The sequence below is a fragment of the Artemia franciscana genome, unplaced genomic scaffold, assembly GCF_032884065.1.
Source record: "Artemia franciscana unplaced genomic scaffold, ASM3288406v1 Scaffold_1509, whole genome shotgun sequence".
NCBI lineage: Eukaryota > Metazoa > Arthropoda > Branchiopoda > Anostraca > Artemiidae > Artemia > Artemia franciscana.
Genome location: NW_027062852.1, coordinates 61856 through 83603, shown reverse-complemented (window position 1 = coordinate 83603; position 21748 = coordinate 61856). Strand labels below are relative to the sequence as shown.

Sequence of the window (21748 nt, the reverse complement as noted above, 5' to 3'; positions counted from 1 at the left end):
TCGTAAGTAATCAGTTCCGTTCTCAAACATTCTTCTCAGATACTTCCTTGCCTCCAAGTCTTGTAGTTGGTAATTTAGTTTTTATGGGTGTTCATTCTCTTCAAGAAACATTTGTATCATATTTTGCCATTATTGGTAAACTATTGCTTCTCCATTCAGGTCTTTGCAGTCTCATCCAGATTACAAATTTTATCTTGGACCGCCTTGTCTCAAGTCTATGGTGTTGTACTCTGCTTTTGATGTTGCAGTAGCCAGGATTGTAAATACCTTGAGAGGTTCCTTGTCGTCTGGCACTGACTGCATTCCAACTATTGTAGTTAAGTTCATTCTTCCTTAAATTATTTCTTCATTGACGAAGCTAATAAATCTTTCTTTGGAAAATGGGATTTTTGCCAGTTCTCTTAAGCGATCAAGAGTAATTGCTTTCTATAAGGATGGACCACGAAAAGATCCAGTCAATTATCACCCTATATCTTTGCTATCTGTTTTTAGTAAAATTTGTAAGAATACCATGTTTTCCCGTCTATTTGCTTTTCTAGAGGCTAAAACTTTTTTTTCACATTTTTCAGTTTGGCTTGTGTGCTAAACTTTCTACGGAACAGGCGTGTGTAACTGTATTATATTTTTCTAGGCCTTAATTAGCTTTGGTTTGATTCATGCTGATATATTCCTGGATGTCCGTAAGGCTTTTGATTCTTTAACGCATAAGATCCTGCTCTAAAACCTGTCACACAATAGTGTAAGAGGACAGGTCCATGCTTGGTTTGATTACTATTTGTCAAGTAGAACTTTCTCCGTTGATTTTCTTTCCCGCTTTTCACCTGAAGTTAAGTTTGGTGTCCCTTAGGGCTCTGTTCTTGAACTGTTTTTGTTTTTTCACAGGCTCTAAATTTTTGATGGGTAAGACTAAACTTGATGAAATTTATATGTTTGAAATCAGTATAAATACTGCGATTCGTTTGATGTATGTATTGGTATCAAAATTATTTAGAGTTTGGCTACAATTGAGCCTGGTCTCAATACGGTACACACAGTTTGTACACAGGTACACACACACAGGTACTACAGTTTGTTACCCCATACTGTTTGATATACCAGATAAATATATTAAAGTTTTAGTGCCATATACGAGATTAACAGTGTTGGGGTTAAGATAGGAATTTAGGCTAGAAGCTGGTTTTTTGTTAGACAAGTAGCTGAGGTGTGTTACCTTCTAACCCCATTTATAAGGATAGTTTTGATGGATTCTGTCCTTTGAAGCTCAGCAAAGACAATGGGACAACACTTTGTCAAATGGGGAAGTAAAACTATCTCAAACTTAAATTATGTTGATGACTCAAGCATCTCAGATGAAAATATTAGCAAGATGAATAGACTTTAAGAGATTTTACGAGTTTAAGGTGAAAAAATATGTTGCCAAATCAATGTCAGGAAGACGAAGTCACTAAGACTAGGAACAACCGAATGTGAAGCAGTTATACTCAGTAACAAGAATATCAATCAAGTGAACAGCTCCACTTACCTAAATAGTGTTAGTATTAAATAGGGTGATCCCAACGAAAATGGTGAAAGAAGAATAATCAAGGCCCAGTGTGTGTTTTTTCTCAGTTGAAAAAAAGTTTAAAGGAATCTGAAGATATGTGGGCGAATCAAGATTAGAATATACGGAAGCGGGATTGATAACTTAGGTCAAGTGCGGTCCTGAAACATGAACGCTTCGAGGAATCGGAGCAAGAGAAAAATTGCCTCCGTATTATTTCGGATGCCCAACTCACTGATTGTATCCCAAATAGTAAGCGTTACGAAGGACCCGGTTCAACCCCACTTAATCCAGATGGCTATAACACGTTCTGTGGATGAAAGATGACATATGGATAAATAATTTTCTTGTCGGACGACTTTATTTGGCAAAATGAACAGCGGGTCATCCTAAAACTTGATGGGAGATAAAGATAAAGAATCATTTAAGGAAAATGGAAGCCTCTTGGGAGGTAGTAAGGAGGGAAGCTTTGAATGGTTTTGAATGGACAAGGAGCCTGCATAGCTGTGAAGGCCTTAGGCAGGATGGTTCTTTGGTGAGTTTTATTAGTTGTAGTTACACAATTATGGTGTTTTGCTGGCAGTCAAGGGACTGCCAGGGAAAAAAATTTATATAGGTCCAAATCACATTTTCAAGACAACCTAGTTAAATCAGCCTTTAGGCTTTATTAAACAATTTCCAAAAATAGTGGGCAGAAAACATATAGTTACTTGGTCTCGTTGCCAAAGAGTGTCATTGTGCTTAAACGGTATGTCATCAGTGCCAAAAGAATTTGTGTTTTATAGCCTCTCGACTGCTTTTTTGATGGTAGTGAAATTTCCTTGCTATACTCAAAGAAAGGAGCACACAAATTGAATTGAAAACCACACCAAACAGCTACCTTATGGGATTCATAGGTTACTGGTAGTTTTGTTTTTATTATCTCACCCTAAGATGTCAATATGAATCCAGTTCATATTAAATAAAAAAAAAAAAATTCCCACTGAAAGTAAGGAGCAAAATTAAAACTAAAAGTGATAATAAACTATTACGTGTATGAGGGGGATAACCCCCTGTAAATACCTTGCTCTTTACAGTAAATTTTGGGTTTTTAGAATAAATAGGTGTTTTGAAAGTACAAAGAACCTTACCATAAAGACCTAGTTATTGATGAAGGGTGAACCCCCTTAAACACGTAATAATTTTTGTGCGTTTTAAGTTTCAATGCTGCTTCTAACTTTCAGTCGAAATAACTTTTTTTTATATAATTTGTGATCATTTTTAAATAATGCTGGGAAGTTTGGCGCTCCCTTTATGGAAAATTATCTTCATCCATGAAAAATTCCTCCATGGAAGGATATTGATACCTAACCCCCTTTCGCGACCCCCTTTCCCAGCCCCCTTCCCCCCACCAGAAAAAATTACCCTGAAAACAAACGTATACGTCCCAATAACCAATACTGTATGTAGGCAATCTGGAAATTTAATAGCTCAGAGCCCTTCCCCTAGAGATTTTGGGGATAGAAGTAATCCTCAAAGACCTAGTTATTAGATTTTTCGGCTATGCTGAAATAGGTGGCCATCTTAAAAGTTTGAATCGATGGCTTGGGAGAAAAAAGCGCGTGGGAGGGGGCCTAATGGCCCTCAAATATTTTTGTCTCTTAAATAGGGCAATAGAACTTTTAATTTCTGTTCAAAGGAGCCCTTTTTGCGACATTCTAGGACCAAAAGACTGATACGATCACTCCTGGGAAAAAATAAACAGGTATCCGTGATCTTTCTTCTAGCAAAAAATACAAAATTTCGCAATTTTGCAGATAAAAAACCTCTACTGTAGAGTTCTCTTATATGCTGTATTTGATGATGTTATTTTCATTAAGATTCTTTGACTTTTAGCGTTGTTTCTTCCTTTTTTGAAAAAAAGGCTCATTTTCTGAGGCTTGTAACTTTGAAGGTTGAGACTAAACTGCATGAAAATTGTATATTTAAAATCAGCACCAAATTCCAGCTCTTGTGATATCAAAATTCCGTTTTTACAGTATCGGTTGAAATTGAGTCAAATCGCTCCTTAATTACAGCTCGTTACCACGAACTGTTTAATAATTTTTGAAATACAAATGAGACTCAGCTAAAAAAAGTTTTTTTTACCAAAATGTAACTTGTAAATTTATTTTGATCATTCATATTTGCCGTCATTTATCATCGTTTCGCTACGAAAGGTGTTTGTATTTTTGAATTCAATCTAAATAATTTATAGATTAACACCTTTTAAAGGGGGTTATGTTTGTTTATTATTATTTCCAAGGTAGTTTTTTTCATATAATTCTAGTTCTTGGGGTGGCGCTTCGCCCCCCCCCCCAAGCTCCCCCGCGTGCGTAAGTCGTTACGCGCCATATTAGTTACGCACCATTGTAGTTGTGTCCCTTTTTCCCAACTGTGATATATATATATATATATATATATATATATATATATATATATATATATATATATATATATATATATATATATATATATATATATATATATATATATATATATATATATATATATATATATATATATATATATATATATATATTTATACATATATATATATATATATATGATATATATATATATATATATATATATATATATATATATATATATATATATATATATATATATATATATATATATATATATATTTAACTACCTAAAACTTGCGAATATACAACATTCTTTGCCGTCCCATTGTCTGTCCATATAAATAGATTGTCAGATTTACCAACTCTTGAACATGCAACATAATAATTGTTCATGGAAAAAAATCCGTATTCAGATCTATACCGCATTTTTCTAACGATTGCCCTTGAGCTTTGTTGATGGTGATTGCTAATCGAGCTTTCCCTGTGTCCCCATCGTCATATATATATATCCTTCTGTTCCCCCGGCGTCCCCGTTGCAGTTGTGTCCCTGTGTCCTGGTCGTCACTTATATTCCCTGTGTCCCGGTCGTCAATTGTGTCCCGGTCGTCATATGTGTCTGTAATTTATCTTTGAGTGTCCCGATCGTCATTTATATTCCCTCTGTCTGGGTGTCCCGGTCGTCATTTGTGTCCCGGTCTGTAATTTCTCTTTAAATGTCCCGGTCGTCATTTATATTCCCTGTGTCCCGGTCGTCATTTGTGTCCTGGTGTCCCGGTTTGTAGTGTCATCTTATGATGAGGTCATATACAAACCCTTATATACTTATAATGACGTCAAAAGCAAACCCACAAACAAACAAACATGCATATATACAACTTATTTTTATATATTTAGATATAGTTTTTTTTTAATTTTTTTTCTTTTTAGTTTTTTCTTTTCTTAGTTTTTATTCTTTTTAGTTTTTCTTTTTTTAGTTTCTTCTTTGAATTGATTTGTTTTCTTCAATTTGTCAATGTTCATTCTAACATTGACACTTGGAAAAATCTTTACGTGCCAAGCATGCTAAAGCTCAACAATTTATATATATAAAAATAAGTTGTATGTGTGTTATGTCGGTTACACTATGTCTTATTCATTTATTTGTTAGTGGGTGGATTTATCAATTTAATATTAAAGTTATAGCCGTCGGCTCCATCCCAAAAAATGATAGGATATTGTAGGGCACCGTAGCATCGATGAGTTTCAGCAATTCTTACCAACTGAGCGTTTCGCTTACGAAGAATAATATCTCGAGTTAAAAACTGATCACCGACCATAACGATTGCCACTTCGTCGATAGTTGGAGCATTGTATCTACGCACATTTTGGCCAAAAGGCGTTTTGTCAGCGGAAATAACAATTTTATGCATATCAGTAGGCATCAAATCGATGGCTGTTTTGATCGAAATTGTTTTCTTGCTGTTCTTGTGACTCCTCGGCACACTTTTTTTTTTTTATACTTTCTCTATCAGCAGCAAGTTTTTTGGCATATATTCTTTGAGCAGCTTCCTCGGCTGTAGCCATTGTAGGTTCTTCAGTCATTTTCAATTAAACATTTTTCCGACCACGATCTTCTTAGAATTAAAAATTTGTCTTTGAACAAATGACTGAAGAATACCTTTAATGACGTCATCGTCGTAACAAACTCGACGACAACTAACTTCATGACGACATGACAACATGATGACATGACGTCACTCGACAGACATACCACACAGACAACTTATTTTTATACATATAGATAGATTAACAACCAAATCTTTCCTAAAATAGAGCAAAACATGGTGCTTGCTTAAATCATTGCTCTTATTGAGTCAAAAAATTGTTCCAAGTTTCAAAAATGTAATAATGTTTTAAATAACCTAGTTTATTCTTCTTAAGATTAAGTAGAAAGAATACGAAACTTATTATTCTTCGAAACTCAACGCAGGCTGAAAATCTAATTGTCCTTAGGAATATCTGATTGTCCATTTCCATGGTAGATTTTCACTTGATTTTCACATCTGTGATAACTATCAAACATAGGATCTAAAGAGAAATAAGGATCCAGTTGTCTATTGAAAGAACAATCTAATACGTAGAAAAAATGAGGATATTCCGCTCCAAGGAGTGTAAAAAGTCTTGATCACCAAGTATTGACTTAAAACTGTACTTCTCAAATAAAGAGACATATCCAATTCTTGTAAGACGGTAGCCTAATATCCAGCTTCTTCGAGCCTTTTCTAAATCGAACAGTATAACGCCAGTGTTGAAGCCCTAAAAAAAATGTTTATACTGAATACAAATTAATGCTAAGAAGAATGGCAAATACTTATTTGTTCTTTCAGAATAGCAGCACAGTTTTTTAGTTCTTAGATTAAGACCTCAATATTTGTGTAAGTTTTAATTAAATAAAACATTTAACAGCAGATAAAAGTAAGCAACATAATCCAGTTGCAAGAGACTAAAAAATATAGAAATATATCAGACATTTATTCTAACATAAATTTATGAGTCTTTTTTTGCAAATGAAATGATGTAATTTGACTGCTTAAACGAAGATTATTCTTATTTATCTAATATTTAAAGCAGATAGTTGGAACAAAATTAAACTTACCTTGCTAAAGTAATTTATTATCTATATAAATGAACCACTTCAAAACACTGGTTGTATCCAGGCTATTCCTTGAAATAATAAGGATTTTCACTGTTTTCCTTAGGAATCCCGTTAAACAATTTTTTTTGGGGGTGGGGGGTTAATGCAAAAATTTTAACGGCTCTGGTACATATTTTAATGACTACTTTATAAACAGAGTGGTGCTCGTTATGACGTTTTTTGTATCTTATATTTTTCGGATGGCTTGACCAGCCGCATTACTAAATAAACAGATTGTTTTTACTGAAAGCTTGTCTACAACATTAAAACGTAAAACTAACACAAACTTTCCAGTTTATGAAGGGGTTGCTCCCTCCTAAATAACTTTTTCGTATGGTAAAGCTTTTGGCTCTTTCAATAAATCTTCCCATTCTAAGTAATGGGCCCATGTGGATTAGGAGCCATCTAAATAAATTGGGACAAACAATCAAACTTTTACGTATACAGCAAGGTATTAAGGAGGAGCAAACCCCTTCATATACGGAATAATTGTGTTTGTATTGGGTTTTAAAGTTGTTCCTTACTTTCAGTTAAACAAAAGAACTTGTTTTCCATTTAATTTCTGATCTTTTTCACATTATGGTAGTAAATAGCACTCACCCTCCAGGAAACATTCCTTTCCCGCATGAAAAATTATTCTGTAAAAATTTACATCCACATAATACGCACCCCCTCCCCGTAAAATTCCCTCCGGACATTTTCAACCTCGCTGAACTAACCCCCTCCATTGTAAATTTTCTTTTGAATGAGTCAGCCTGAAAAACTCTTTAGTATACTTTCACCAGAAACAATTTTGATTTCTAACCGTTTTACCCACCATTCCAGAAATCCCCTGAACCGAAATGTCAAAATACTAAATTAAGCTGGCAAAAAGAAAGCAATACAAATAAAAGTAATATCGCAACCAAATTCTGTAAAATCGCTCCAATGGAAAGTTACCGCTGGAAAGTTTATCCCCCAAAATTCTCTCCCCATGGAAAAACATCCCCGCAGAAAGTTTCTCAGCTGAAAATACACACCCTTACTCCCAAAAATGTCTGTACACATACCAATTGAAGAGACTAAACGTAAGCAAATTCAAAATTTCATGGCTTATAGATGTATCCCCAAAGGCTGCGGAAGGTCAAATTATCTCCACTGACACAGTTACACAGCTTTTCAACATAGGTGGAAAAAAATGATAGTTTGACGACGTTGAGGATAAGAGAGGAGTGGGAGAAGGGCTGATTACCCTCCATTACTTTCGGTCACGTAAAAAGCACACTAGGACAGGTATTCTCTGTTCGAACGAGCCCTCCCCCAATATTCTACGATTAGTTGCTCGATATTATTACCCCATGGAAAAAAAATTAACACGCATCCATGATCTTTCTTTTGACATGAAACTTCCTCAATCAGATTCTCGGATAAGCTAAATCTTATGGTGATATTTTTGTTGCATATTTTTTCACTCATTGGCGGTGATTCCCCCCTTTTTCACTAATCAGACAAACTTTCTCAGGCACATAGATTTTAATGGAATTATTATTTTTAAAAGAAATTATTCTGTATATGAAAGGGACTGTCCCCTCCTCAACGCCCCATTCTTTACGCGTTAAGTTTTTTTTAGTTTTTTTTCAAAAGTAGAGATTGGAGAAGGGGTCAAACTTTAGAGTAGACAGGTGGGCGTTGAGGTGGGGACAGCTCTTTCATATACGAAATAATTTCTGTTCGTTTTAAGTTTTAATGTCGCTTCTTACTTTCAGTTAAAAAAAAACTTTTTTTTATAATTTAATTTTTTGAACATTCTTGAATTTTGCATGTTTTGATATTAGCTCAGCGTGCATGAACAATTAAAATGAAACATGCACCCTACTTTTATTCTTTTTGTCAAATGGCTTTCTCATATTTTGATCTGACGATTTTGAGAAACAAAGGAGCAAGGTGGGGGCCTAGTTGCCCTCCAATTTTTTGGATACTTAAAAAGTCCACTAAAACTTTTAATTTTATTCTGTGAACGTTTTGATTAGTAATAAACATACTTAACTTACAAATAAACTTACACTACAAACTTCTATATTTGTATGTTCTTATTTACGTATATGAGGGGGATTGCCCTCTCGTCAATACCTTGCTCTTTGCACTAAAGCTCAAATTTTGTCCAAATTCATTAAGAATGGCCCCTGAATCACGAAGGCTATTTAATTAGAATAAATAGCTCATTTGAAATTACTAAACATACTTCAGCATAATGAGCGATGTATTGAGGGGGGGAAGCCCCCTTATATACATAATAATATATGTTTGTATTTAGTTCTAATGCTACTCCTTGCTTTAAGTTGACAAAACATATTTTTTTATTTAATTTCACATTGTTTTTTAATAATGCTGGAGAATCCAGCGCCCTCTTCATTGAAATTCTCTTTCCCTATGACAAACTTCTCTATGGAAAGACCCTGTCACGTAGCCTTTTCCCTCCAACCCCACCACCACCAGTAAAAATCCCTCTGAAAATGACTATATACTTCCCAATAACCAATACTCTATGTAAACACTGGGTAAAGTTAATAGCTTGCAGTCCTTCCCTCGGGGACGGTGTGGGATTAATTCGTCCTCATAGACATAGTTATCAGATTTTTCGACTATGTTGAACAAAATGGTCATCTTGAAATTTTGAGTCGATGACTTTGGAAAAAATGAGCGTGGGAGGGGGCCTAGTTGCCCTCCAACTTTTTGGTCACTTAAAAAAGAGACTAGAACTTCTAATTTCCGTTATAATGACCCCTTCCATGAAATTCTAGGACCACTGGGTCGACACAATTACCCCTGGGGAAAAAAATGTAAACACGCATCCGTAATCTTTCTTCTTGCCAAAAATACAAAATTCCACATTTGTGCAGATAAAAGCTTGAAAATTCTGCAGTAAGGTTTTCTGATACGCTGAAATATGCTGAATCATTAAGATTCCACGACTTCGAAAGGATGTTTTTCATTTTTTGAAAATAAGGCTAATCTTTTATGGCTCGTAACTTTTGAAGGGGTAAGACTAAATTTTATGAAATTTTTATATTTAAATTTATTCTTAGAATTTAATTTTTTGATCTATATATTGGTGTGAAAATTCCATTTTTTAGAGTTTTGGTTGCTATTGAGCCAGGTCACTCCTTACTACTGTTAGTTACTACAAACTGTTTGATGTTTGAGGTTACTTTTAATATTGTAGTATAGCTTAAAAACAGTATACTCCCACAAAAGGTTTTTGTAGAGAAACACAAAAGCCAATAATTCCACAAAGAATTTGAGTTTGATAGGCATAAATACAATAGGCATAAATACAATGAGTGAGACGTTCTGAAAATAAGGGGTGAGTTGGTCTTATTTTTGGATGTTTCGGTCATTATTCATTTGAAATTGGTTTAAGCTGAAGTGAAGCGGAAAGTATTGACATTTAAGATTGTTTAGCATGACTAAAGCCCTCTGTGTTTCCAAAAGATCTTACATTATTTTTGTAATTTTGACTCATAACTCTGTTTCAGCAAACTCCAATGTACTAATTGGAATTTGGTTTTTTAGGCTTGTCATAGTAAATTTATGATTCTACTTCTCGGTAGTGGCCGGCCCAAGACCTCTCAGTGTGTCTTCAGGTGGTAACAGGGGAAAATTCTACAGATACGTAGGGTAACTCTATTGGAGGCATGGACCAAGGGGAACTTTTCCTTGGGAGCGCATAAAACAAACTGAGGCACCCTCGTCCGGGGACATAAATACAGGAGGAGAAGGAAGAAGTTCTTTCAAACATGCACCTAGAATGACCCAACGGTGTTTGAACACGTCCTGTGGGTAAAAACCTTCTCTTAGTAATGGGTTAAATTCCCTGTTGATGAAAAATATCATCGTGGGAGACTCCTCTATTGGAGGACAACTGAGACAGGGCGTAAAATTCAGATTTAGAGACAGCGGCCTCTAAAAGGGGCTGCCTCGACCTTTTAGCAATACCCGCAAGACGTGGGACCTTGATATCAACTCTGATCCCACTTTAGGAGGGTAAACTTCATAAGATTATAGCCCCGTAAACAACATAGCTTTCACATTGAATTCTGATTATTGGGTCATTCTTCATGGCTTGGTCCATTTTGGTGGGCGTTTTGAGCAGACAAAATTCTTATTAGCTAATTTATCGACTATGGGCTCCTTCTTCGAAGTAGCAAAATATTTGTACGCACGAACAGAGAATGAGTCGGTAAAAATGGGCTTAAGATTGTCTCTGTGGGATTTTGGCTCTTTTTGACAGAAGAGTTTCATCAACTGCTAAAAACCGCGTTATGACCAAGATGGGACCAGGATTGCAAAAAGCCCTTATTCAACTGGAGCTCCCATGGGTTTCCTGCTGTCTAGCTCTAAGCCTACTTTTTCTGTTCTTTGTAGACTAGGATGTATTGTAGACTAAGATTTGTTGGTCCCCGTGCCGCACTGGTATCTGGGATCATTGCCCTTACTGAGGTCAAAACAATTCCAATAATTTAAATAATATAATTGGGACCTGGAAGGATTTCGAAATTGAAAAACAACTATCGTATCAATGTTTCGACTGACATATTCAAGCAATTTGAATTGGAGTCATTACAAGTTTCAGAAACTCATATCACAGGGGTAAGAAGTATTAAATTAGGTAATACAGATTCTTTTTACTCAGGAAAGAAGGATGGGGTACATAGACAGGGAGTAGGGCTCATGGTGAATAGGGAAGCTGCTAAGTATTGTTAAGAGTGGGAATATATTAATAATATAATACTTATTGCTCATTTAAGACTAAAATTTCAGGGTGTCAGTTAGAGTCATATATGCCCCTGTAGAACTGACTGACTGACTAGTAATTCAAGTGAATTTTGCTTCAAGTTGCTGGAGCAAGTATACAGGGTCCCAAGCTAATTTTTTTTACTAGGATAATTTAATGTAAAGGTTTGTAGAATTAGGGATAGTTGGTATCCTAGACCAGGTTAATTTTGTGTAAGAGAGTGCTGGAATTTTCTAGGTATATAACTCTATTTTTTCATTCCTGTATTAGCGATTCCAGGTACTTAAAGGTACTTGATATGTCGCTATTCAAGTACGTTGTTTTGAAACCTAGAGGTTTTAAATGTATGTTGAACCTTCTGTTGAAGGACTCAACAGAGGGATTTGCAGGAATAACATCCTAGGAAGATTGGTCCAGATAGTAGTGTAACGCTGAAGGAAGCTATCCCTATTGCACTCGATTCTTAGCGTGTCCTCCTTTAGATAATTACACAAATCTGCATACCTTCACATCTGCCCGACCAGTTGGTCGAATTTTGAGAACAGTGCAATAGAGCTTGTTTGCGGGGGGCAAATTCATTTACTTGTAGAAAACAGCCATCGACACTACATTACACCTTTCATTTAGAGGCTGGAGAACATAATGTGAAGATGAGAAGACTCACCCTTTTGCCCTAATCTGGACCTCCTGAAGTTGGGCTAACTGTGTTTGCGGGACACCAGCATATAGCGGGCATCCGAATCCAGCCTTGGGTCTGATATATGACTTGTAAAGTTGTTTAATCTAGCTGGATGCAAAAGCGTTTTGGTCTCGAAGAGCGACTTCAAAATTTCTTTTCAGGAGGCTTTCACCCAAACAAGGTGTTTTTTTAAAACGATACTCGTCAACTCTCTTTACAATTTCATTTTTAGAAAATTAAACTGGGGTGTTGACGTTGCACTTTTGACGAGGAAAAAGAAAATCCTTTTTTTGATACATTAAAGTTGATAATCCAGGTGTCAGACCACTCTTAGATCTGATAAATATCCATCTGTGAGGAAAGGGAGGCTTGTGTTGGGTCTTGGTGTCTCGGGATTGCTGATTTTGCCGTGTTATCATAGGTAAAGTCTTGCAGCTGGCTTTCAAGGTTGTCTCTCGTTTCATTTATGTAGATAAGGAAGAGTGTAATTTTCAAGGCGCTATCGTAGGAAACCCCAACTTTTGCTGAGTGTTCGTGGAGAATAAAACCGTTGATGACAACACGTAGTGAACGATCTTAAAGAAAGCTCTCAATCACTCTTAACAGACATCCACAAACGCCGCATGCATGGGGTTTCCTTACCAGGCTACGGTGCTATACTCCTTCGAAATCCTTGGCAATCTAGAGTAGCAATAGCCTAATATCATACACCTCACCAAAGGTTCTGCTGATGCTGAGCCTTTTTTTCTGGAGAATGAGAATATTGGGCTATTCTTCCTGAATTCCTACTTGTGATAGCCTAGAAGGTGATTTGATTCTAGGTACTATTGAAATACCTTATTGGAGACATTTTCATAGACTTTGTTGACACAAGAGAGGAGACTAATAGGCCTATAAGAGCCCATGCTCCTTGGATTTCCATTTGGCCTTAGGAAAGGTAAAACGTGGGGGGAACTCCATGTTCGTGGGAAAGTTCTAGAGCAAATGCATGACCTAAAAAACCCACTGACAATGGTCTAGCTAATTCGACACTGTAGGATTTGACGATAATGTTAGGTATGTTGTCAGGACTTGTGGCTTTGTTCACTTCAAGATGCCACAAAATATGAAGGATCTTAGTAGTAAAACAGAATTCATACAATCCATGAGAGTAAAGTTCTGTCTTAGAAACTTGGCACTTCTCTACTGTCTCCATCTGCATTCACGAATTTTGAAAAATCATTCACAGGAGCTTGAGCCTTTCCAGTGGATCTTGTACTACAGTCCCATTAATCTTTAGAGAAGGAAATAAAGTTTGCTAGGATGACAGTAAAACGTCCTTAACATTTCTCTGCCAATATTTTGCCACAGAAAACGTAAATTTTAGTGGAAAATTTCTTCCTATACCGAAACCGAGACTTCCGAATCGTACAAACTACATCCTTGCACGTGTTCACAAATAACACTTTGCACTTTTTTGCGCTTTTAAAAGCAGCCACAGCTTTTTTTTGCTCTGCTTGGATAACCGCATTACACTGGTCATTAATTCAAAGGTTCATCCTTATGGGACTCCTGGATCCGCGTTGAAAGAACATGCTTTTTAGCATAGTCAAATATGGCCTGCTGGTACTTCTCTGCAGTTTTCTTTGGGCCTTCAAGGAGAAAGGGTCTCAATTACTTAGAACAAAGAGTGCTTCTCAATCGATCTAAGATGGGAGGATTCATTTGACGGTGCTACGTGACAAAATCGACAGTGTTTGGTCATAAAACGGCCCACAAGTTAACATGTTATTTACGTATTGGTAAGATAGCAAATCTTATTCATTATATTGCTTTAATCTGGAGATTGGTAGGATCAATATAATATAGTATGGTGTTTAGGAGTGCTTTTATTGATGTTAAAAGTAAATATCACCATCTAGTAGCGTCTAGGGTTAATTTAAAGGCAAAATGTTAGAAAGGTAAATACTGGTGGGGAATTTATGATATTGGTTGACTCCAGAATAAAATTTGAGAGATAATTTCTAGGAACAGTTGAAAACTTAAGTTGAGATTTTCAAGTTTGCCAATGTAGAAGTGATTTTTTTGGCAATTATTATTCCGATTTTTCTTTGCGCTAAAGATTTATTTGCCAATGTGCCACTTCTTTATCTAAATATTTGATAAAAATGTTAAAGCAGGGCTTAGGCTGTATTGCGACTGGGGACTCCAATTATGATCTAATTGACTAGCTTAAGTTTTCTGGTGACTAGAATCACCCAATTATATTTTCAGTATGATTATGTAGTTGCACCGAAAAATGAAAGTTTTACTTAGAACAATAAATCGTGTACTACATTTAACTTAGACCATGTTTGTCATACGTTATCCGAAACTATCGCGGAAGTTGTTTTTAGTGATTCCAATTTCATGTCAGATCACTTTTTATTGTTTTTTAGTGCTCTGATCAGTGATTGTGATCCTTCTTCTAACCAGCCTCAGAAAAAGCAATCTGTATTTTATGCTAAAAATTAAACGTGGGTGTCTGTAGATCTTTTCGCGAAAGCTTGCAATGATGTTCTCGCGAAAAATTTGTGTACCGTTTCTTTTGGATTTTAAGAAAGAATTGCGTAATTCTTGAGCAAGGCTGAACATTTTTGTACTAAACTAACACATACCCTAGCTGCTGTGGAAAAATTGGCAATATCTATAAGGCAAGTAAAAGCTAAAACTGAACAGCACGGCTGCACAACTAAATATATTTTGCGAAATGCCTGTATTTCTACTAAGGTCTGGATTTCAGTTTGGATTACAGCATATACCACGTGACGGGTGGCCTTAAATACTTTATATGTATCCTACACTCCAATTTGCGAAGCAGCTTTCTTCGTATGGAGTTAAGTTATATAGTATTGTTCAGAAGAAGTTCGGTCTCGGCCAAGTGAGTTGTGGTCCGGTTTTGTAAAAGATATGCCATGTCAAATATGGTCCAATATGCTAATTTTCTCATGTGTTGAGCATTATAAAAAAGAATTTTCTCCTCCAAATCCACATTGGCAAACAGTTGTAAAATGAAACTCCTATTTTTTTGGAGGACGCTTCTGGTCTGGGACTGATTGCTGCAAAGAGCCTGATTATTTTTGCAATTGGTAAACTGAAAAAAAGTATAGAGAATTTGACGAGACTTCTGCACAGCATTGGTCGTTGTGTGGTAAACTATTTAAGGAACACTTAGTTCTCCTCTATCAAACGATATTTAATCTGGAATTTGTCCCTAATTTTTTTTTCAATTGAATTCGTTACTCCTATCCCCAAGAATAATGAACCCCCTTCTTAATGTTCGTCTTTTCGCCCAATAACAGTTGCAACTTTATTTTGTAAAATTATTGAGAAATTAATAATTGATGAATGGTGAGCTAAATGTACAGTCCATGCCTACCAGTTCGGTTTTCAGTCTTGCCTTGGGTGTAGTCATGCCCTTTTTGCTTAATTCTCTGCTTTAGTTGATGTAGAAGAACACGGTGAAAGTATTGCTTGACCTGTCCATGATGTAAGACGCACGTTTGATTCTCGTCACCTAGTGGGGATTATATTTGATTTGAGTTTGGATGGTGTTGACTCCTGCATACTGATGGCCGACATGTATAAATATCTGACAGTGGAATTTACAATCCCTCTACTGACTAAAGAGTGTACTCTTCTCTTATACGATTCTGCTGTTTACCAGTGTCAAAATATCCTTCTCCCAGTAAAGAAGGGGGTTAGACAAGATGTTATTTTGTCACCAAGAGCTATTAATAAAATTACTATAAGGTCACATTAAAAGTCACTTATGACTTATATTCTGCGTGGTATTGATTTGTCTTTGATTGGCTTTGAAAAGGATGTGATTTACCTGAGAGGGTCTCTACATGGGCTAGAAGCTAATTTTAGCAAGGCGGAACAATAGTAAGCCCATATTGGCCACCAGTTTAATGCTGAAAATTCTGAATTGCTGCTCTTTCACTCGAAATCAGATGATGGTTGGCGCGTCCAACTTGGTGATTCTACTTTTTAGCTCAAGGATGATATTGTATATCTATGCCTGCCTATTGGACGGTCAATACTAGAGACGTGGTGGTTACTGCTTTTTCATTTTCAGAAGCAGCATTCTTTTAAGTATAGCTGTATAGTGGAAAATAAGCAGAAGTTTGATCATCGTATGTTGGTCCAGGTGTACGATGCAATTGTTTTTCCTCACTATCTTTACCTTAGCCTATTTTTGCGAATTTTTACGGACAAAGATGAACTAAATTACATTCACTGTATTAGAAGTATGCCAAGTTTTTCTGCATTTACCACCGTGGATAAGCGACAGGTATGTTTCTTGCCAGTGAAGTGTTAACAACCCTGAAGAAGCGACTCTGTAGCAAATTGACAGATATAATTAATCTGTCAAGACCCACCTTTGGGCTAATGTTTCAGAGTCACATTTGGCATCTGTTTCTTATCGTTCTTTTTCTATTCTGTTTGCGTCAGATGAATTAGTGTCTTGCGCTATTTTGTTTTCTTTTTCTTTTTTGTGCTCATTGATTTTTCAATTGATGGGTATTAAATACATTCATTCCTTCAGAAGATGGATGGAATAATTTTAGGAAAACAATTTGTGAAGTAGCTTTTCGACAACCGCAACAGTCACTTAGACATAGATTGGTTAACCTTTGTAAGAGGATTAACATCAAAATAGTCATCTTTTTAGCCTTCTGGACACACAAGACAAATATTTAGATGCAGGAGGCTTCGAACTGAATTAGTAGGAAATAAAATAAAAATGAATGACATATTGGACTTATTTGAATCTGAGCAAACACATATCTACTTATAAGTCGGAACAGCTCTCTTCTGATCTTTGTTTAAAAAACTGTTTCCCTTGAAACCATTAGTAAGTAAGTCAAGTCGAGTCCTCTTAGAGGGGGGATTAGCTGTAAAACCTATTTTAGGATAGCCAGATCTAGATACCAATATTCTCCCTGCTAAAAGTAAAGTTTGGTTTCTCCCTAATTCCTTGTACCTTTACTAAAGACGGATGGAACACTGAGAAAAGATCATGGTAAACATTTAAAACGCAGAACTAGAATATTGATTTACGCATCATAAGAAAGCTGAACTGACGGACAAGGAGACAGCAAGAAAAAGTGTTTGCGAATGTTATTATAAAGACTAAAAACGTGTTTGACAAATAAAAACAACCCAAGAATTCTAGAATGCCACTTTGGAAAGGCACTGGTAGTACAAAACGACTTTGATAAGAAATTAAGAATTATGTGAGAGATATCAAAAAGTATCCGCTTATTCAAGTGTAATCTTATGTCCTACAACAGTCGTTCAAACACAATCTCAAATTTCTAGTTGGGCGTTTGTAATCTTTTATTACCTCGGCTGACTGCATCTTTTTCCTTTTGTATTCCCTTAGATATCCGTCTTGGTCCATATTTAAATAAATGAAAGCTATATGAATGTGTACAGGTTCACTTCTGTTAACCTTCGAAGTCTTCCCACTGTGTGGGTTGACCTCAGACAATGAAAAAAAAAAATGAAGGTATATTTAAAAATGAAAAAACATGAACTGTCTATAGCGTATTTCCCACTATAGATTTTTCTTTCCATGGTAATACACTTTTTGACGCTTTCAGCCTCTGGCAAATTAGCATGAATGCTTAGCTTTTTGGGTCATAATGCCAATTTCACCGTTTTTTTTCATCTAAATTGTCTTTTAAGAATTTCAATTTGAGTTTAGAGATGGTGAGAAACAATATCTGTTTTTCTCCTTATCTTGTAAGTTTATAGATATGTGGATGTCTGAAAGTTTCGTTATGAATGATTTTAAGTAGTTAAATCGGAAGAGTGCTATTGGGGCTATGGTCAATTTAAGCAGAGACAAGATAGACTGGAGAATTTCTTTATTTAAAAATATGGTAGAAAAATTACTCTTATGATGTAAAATTCATCTTAAAAAGTAAGAATTCCTGAAATTGTGGCCTTTTGAAACTCAAGCAAACTGTTATAGGTTCATTCAAATTGCCTATAAAAGAATTTTTTCTTCACATAAGCTCTCTTTTTCTCTGTTTTATTCCCCTTTCACTATGCATTATTTACTTTGTTTTTGGGTTTTATTTTTGCTGCTTTGGCATATTTCTGGGATTTTCTATTTAAATTCTTATTTTTTTGACAACTAGAATTGATTGAAGAAATAGGAAGTTTGCTATAGAGTAAAAATTGGTTTGGACCGTAAAATTAAGTTATTTTTTTTAATGAACTACTACCCTATGGACAACTCTAGCGAGATACTCTTTTCATTGCTCTACGAATAAGGTCAAAATAAGCAATTAATATAAGTAAGGATCAATCCGTAATAAGATACTGAACAACAATTTCTCAACGTGCTTTGAATATTTTAGTTCAATTGAAATGTGATTCTGCTTTCTTCTATATCTTGATATTCAGAGGGGTTAGTTATTAGTTTTATTCTACATTCTATTTCTATTTCAAGATGTTTTTGCAAAATCAGTGGCACATTAGTGTGGCACAACGTACTTCTGTGTATATTTGTGACAATGTTAGAATTAGATAATGCATCTCTTTTTTTGTAATCACATCATTAACCCGTAATAAGTTGAGTGAGTTGCTATGGTTTTTAAGAAACTATCAATATGGCTAAAGTAATAATCGTTTTATCCCATGGTTATCTTTAGTGGCTATCCTTAGGAGAGGTTTATCCCCGAGTTGAATGACATGTTCTTCAAACAAAATTATATTTCCACTCATATATTTCATACCATAGACTAAGGTTTTCGCTGTAATATTAGTTTCTTCTTAAGTGCATCAAATATATTAATAACCTGTTGGGAATGGCAAGAGGGGCTTATGTGGTGGTGGTGTCACTTTTTTGCATGTTTTTACGAATAAATCTACGAAACCATTCAGCTGGTGAAAATGAATTTCTTATAATTTTTACAATGGCAAAAATTATTTGAACGTGTGAGTCATTATATTTTTTTCTCATATGCTATACTATCTATGAAAGGAATCACTTTGGATCTGAAGCTTTTATGTTCTCTGAAGGAGTTTGAGGGTGAAGTTTTTCACAACTTGATAATTGCAGGAGGCTATTTGGAAAATATGAGTTTTTGTTATTGTGTTTTTATAAAACATACCTAGACAATTTTCAAACAGGGTATTAAGAAAGTTTATTCTACTTGTAAAAATTGTAGTCTAATTTATCAATATGAAAAGAGTTTTGGGGGTCAAATTATAGTAAAGCCATTATCATTGTTTAAATGCCGAAGGTTTCGTGCCGTTTGTTATCAAGGAATATCAGATTTGTGTTATATTCCGTCTGAAAATTTTGAACGTCAAGCTGGAGGGATTTCTTGTTTATTCAAAAGACTTTGAGGCTTCACATTTGCTGAAATTGAAGTATAATTTGTAGGCCAAGATCCCTTTTTTTACTCTACCCTTCAATAGTTCTCAGGTGACCCTTAGGAAGGTATTTTGTGTATAGTGGTCAAGATCTTGTACTCTTTGAACTAGAATACTCACAATAAGCGTTTCTGTTAGTTACGCGTTCATTTTTTTCATATTTAGTTTTAGTTAGCTACGGTTTTCTAACATCGTTCATGTATCTTCTACTGAGCGACTTAATTTCCTTACATTTGGGAAGTTATGAGATTTTATCATTCTTGTCCTAATTTTGTTAATGAAGGTAACAATTTTTGATTATTTTCATTAAGTAAAAAAGTAACTACTTTTTCTTTTGCTATAGTAGTAGCATACCCCGTCCAGATTATCTTTCTTGGCGTTTTGCACATTTTTTGTTTAGTGTTGGCCTAGTCATCTGAGAGGGACACAATTTTAAATTTTTTGGATTGGATTTCTTGGGAATTTAGTAGCCTTTTTTTCACAACAATGAATTTCTTTTCGGGATTTTCAAGGGGATCTCGAATATCCCCCACCCCACCTATCAACCAATCTACTATGAGCTGCCTCCCCGTAGTAGCACAATTTTTGTAGGCATGAATATATAATGAGTCGGAGGCAATGGGCTTAGGACTGTCTTTGTGGGATTTCGACTCTTGTTGATAAAAGAGCATCGCCAAGTGCTGAAAACAATGCTGTGAACAAGATTTAAAATTTGAATACTAAATTTGAGAGTTTAAAATTTGACAGTGTGGAAAATGGATGGAATAATAGTAGAAAAACAATTTGTGAAGTTGCTGATGGTGTCTTAGGGAAGAGTGCTAAGACTGCAACCAGGAATATTAGTGAAAATTTCTTATGTTCAATAGAAAATAAAATCGGTTTGTACAAGGATTATCTGGGTGATAGATTGTATGAAAACAAAAGGAATGTAAAGAAAATGGAGAAAGCATTAAAATATGAACTTAGGAGATGTGAAGTGGAGGCCATGTATAAAATGCTAAGGTACTGGAAAATGCAGCTAGACGGCATAATAGTAAACTATTATACTGACATGTTAATAAATTGAGAGGGAGCAATCAATTTGGACTTTTCCCAGTTAAAGATAAAAATTGGACCACAATTAGTGATAAGGAAAAGTTAAAAAAAAGATGGGCAGAACTTTTTGAGAATGTGCTAAACCTGTATACAGTTGCAGGGAAAGATGTAGATGAAAATTAAAAAGTTTCTGATACCTAGGATGTGAAGGAAGATTTGTTTTGTGAGGAAGAATTAGAGACAGTACTAAAAGGATTAAAAACAATAAGGCTCCAGGTGCTGATAGTGTGATAAATGAGTTTCTTAAATATGGTGGCTCTGAGGTTAGAAATAAGCTACTGATGATTATGAATATAATTTTTGAAAAAGGGGAAGTAACTAATGATTTTAGGAAAACCTTAACTAAACTACTTTATAAGAAATGTAACAAGAGTGAGTCTTGTAATTATCGAGGCATTAGTCTGGTCTCTGTAGGTAGCACATTATTTAATAATATGATACTTTTTGGACTGAGAGAGGCTGTAGAAAAAGTTATAAGGGAAGAACAGTGTGGTTTTAGAAAAGGTAGAGGATGTGTCGACCAAGTTTTCACTCTTAGGTTAATAATTGAGAAGTCTTTTCGTTGTCAAACACCTTTGGTCCTCAGTCTAATTGGTCATGAGCAAGCCTTCGGTTCTGTTGATAGAAGAGCGTTAGCAAAGGTCTTATCCATACATGGTATTCCAGAAAAATACATTAAGGTGACTTGTGCTATGTACGAGAATATTACTGCTGCGATTAATGTAGGAAATGACGTTATCAACTGGTTTTGTATTAAATCAGCAGTTAACCTGGGTTGTGTTCTATCCCTCTTTATATGGATCATTTTGGTGGACTTTGTCTTAAGGAGCACAGGAAAGGCACTACTAGACCACGGACTCAAATGGGGAGGGAAAACACTCCTGGGCTTAGACTATGCTGACGATTTAAGCATATTAGATGAAAGTTTGAGCAAAATAAATGAATTTTTAGAGGTTTTGCGAGTTTAAGGTGCTAGAATACGCTTCAAAATTAACGGTAAGAAGACTAAGTCACTAACCCTAGAAATAAGTGAAAATGAAAAGCTTACACTGGGTAACGGAAAGATTGATCAGGTTGGCAGTTTTACTTACCTTGGTAGTATGAATAGTAAAGACGGTGGAAGCAGTGAAGATATTAAAAGTAGAATAGCTAAGGCTCCGGATTTTTTTTCACAGTTAAA

The 21748-nt window shown here is 35.4% G+C and overlaps 1 long non-coding RNA gene across 1 annotated transcript in view; it reads right to left on the bottom strand.

Annotated features, from left to right (window-relative positions):
• Nucleotides 1-5757: 5757 nt before the first annotated feature.
• LOC136042580 (uncharacterized) overlaps nt 5758-21748 on the bottom strand; it is a 61486-nt gene continuing 45495 nt past the window's right edge. The window contains exon 2 of the long non-coding RNA XR_010621353.1: nt 5758-6225. This is a non-coding gene — a long non-coding RNA (uncharacterized LOC136042580). The remainder of the gene's footprint in view (nt 6226-21748) is intronic.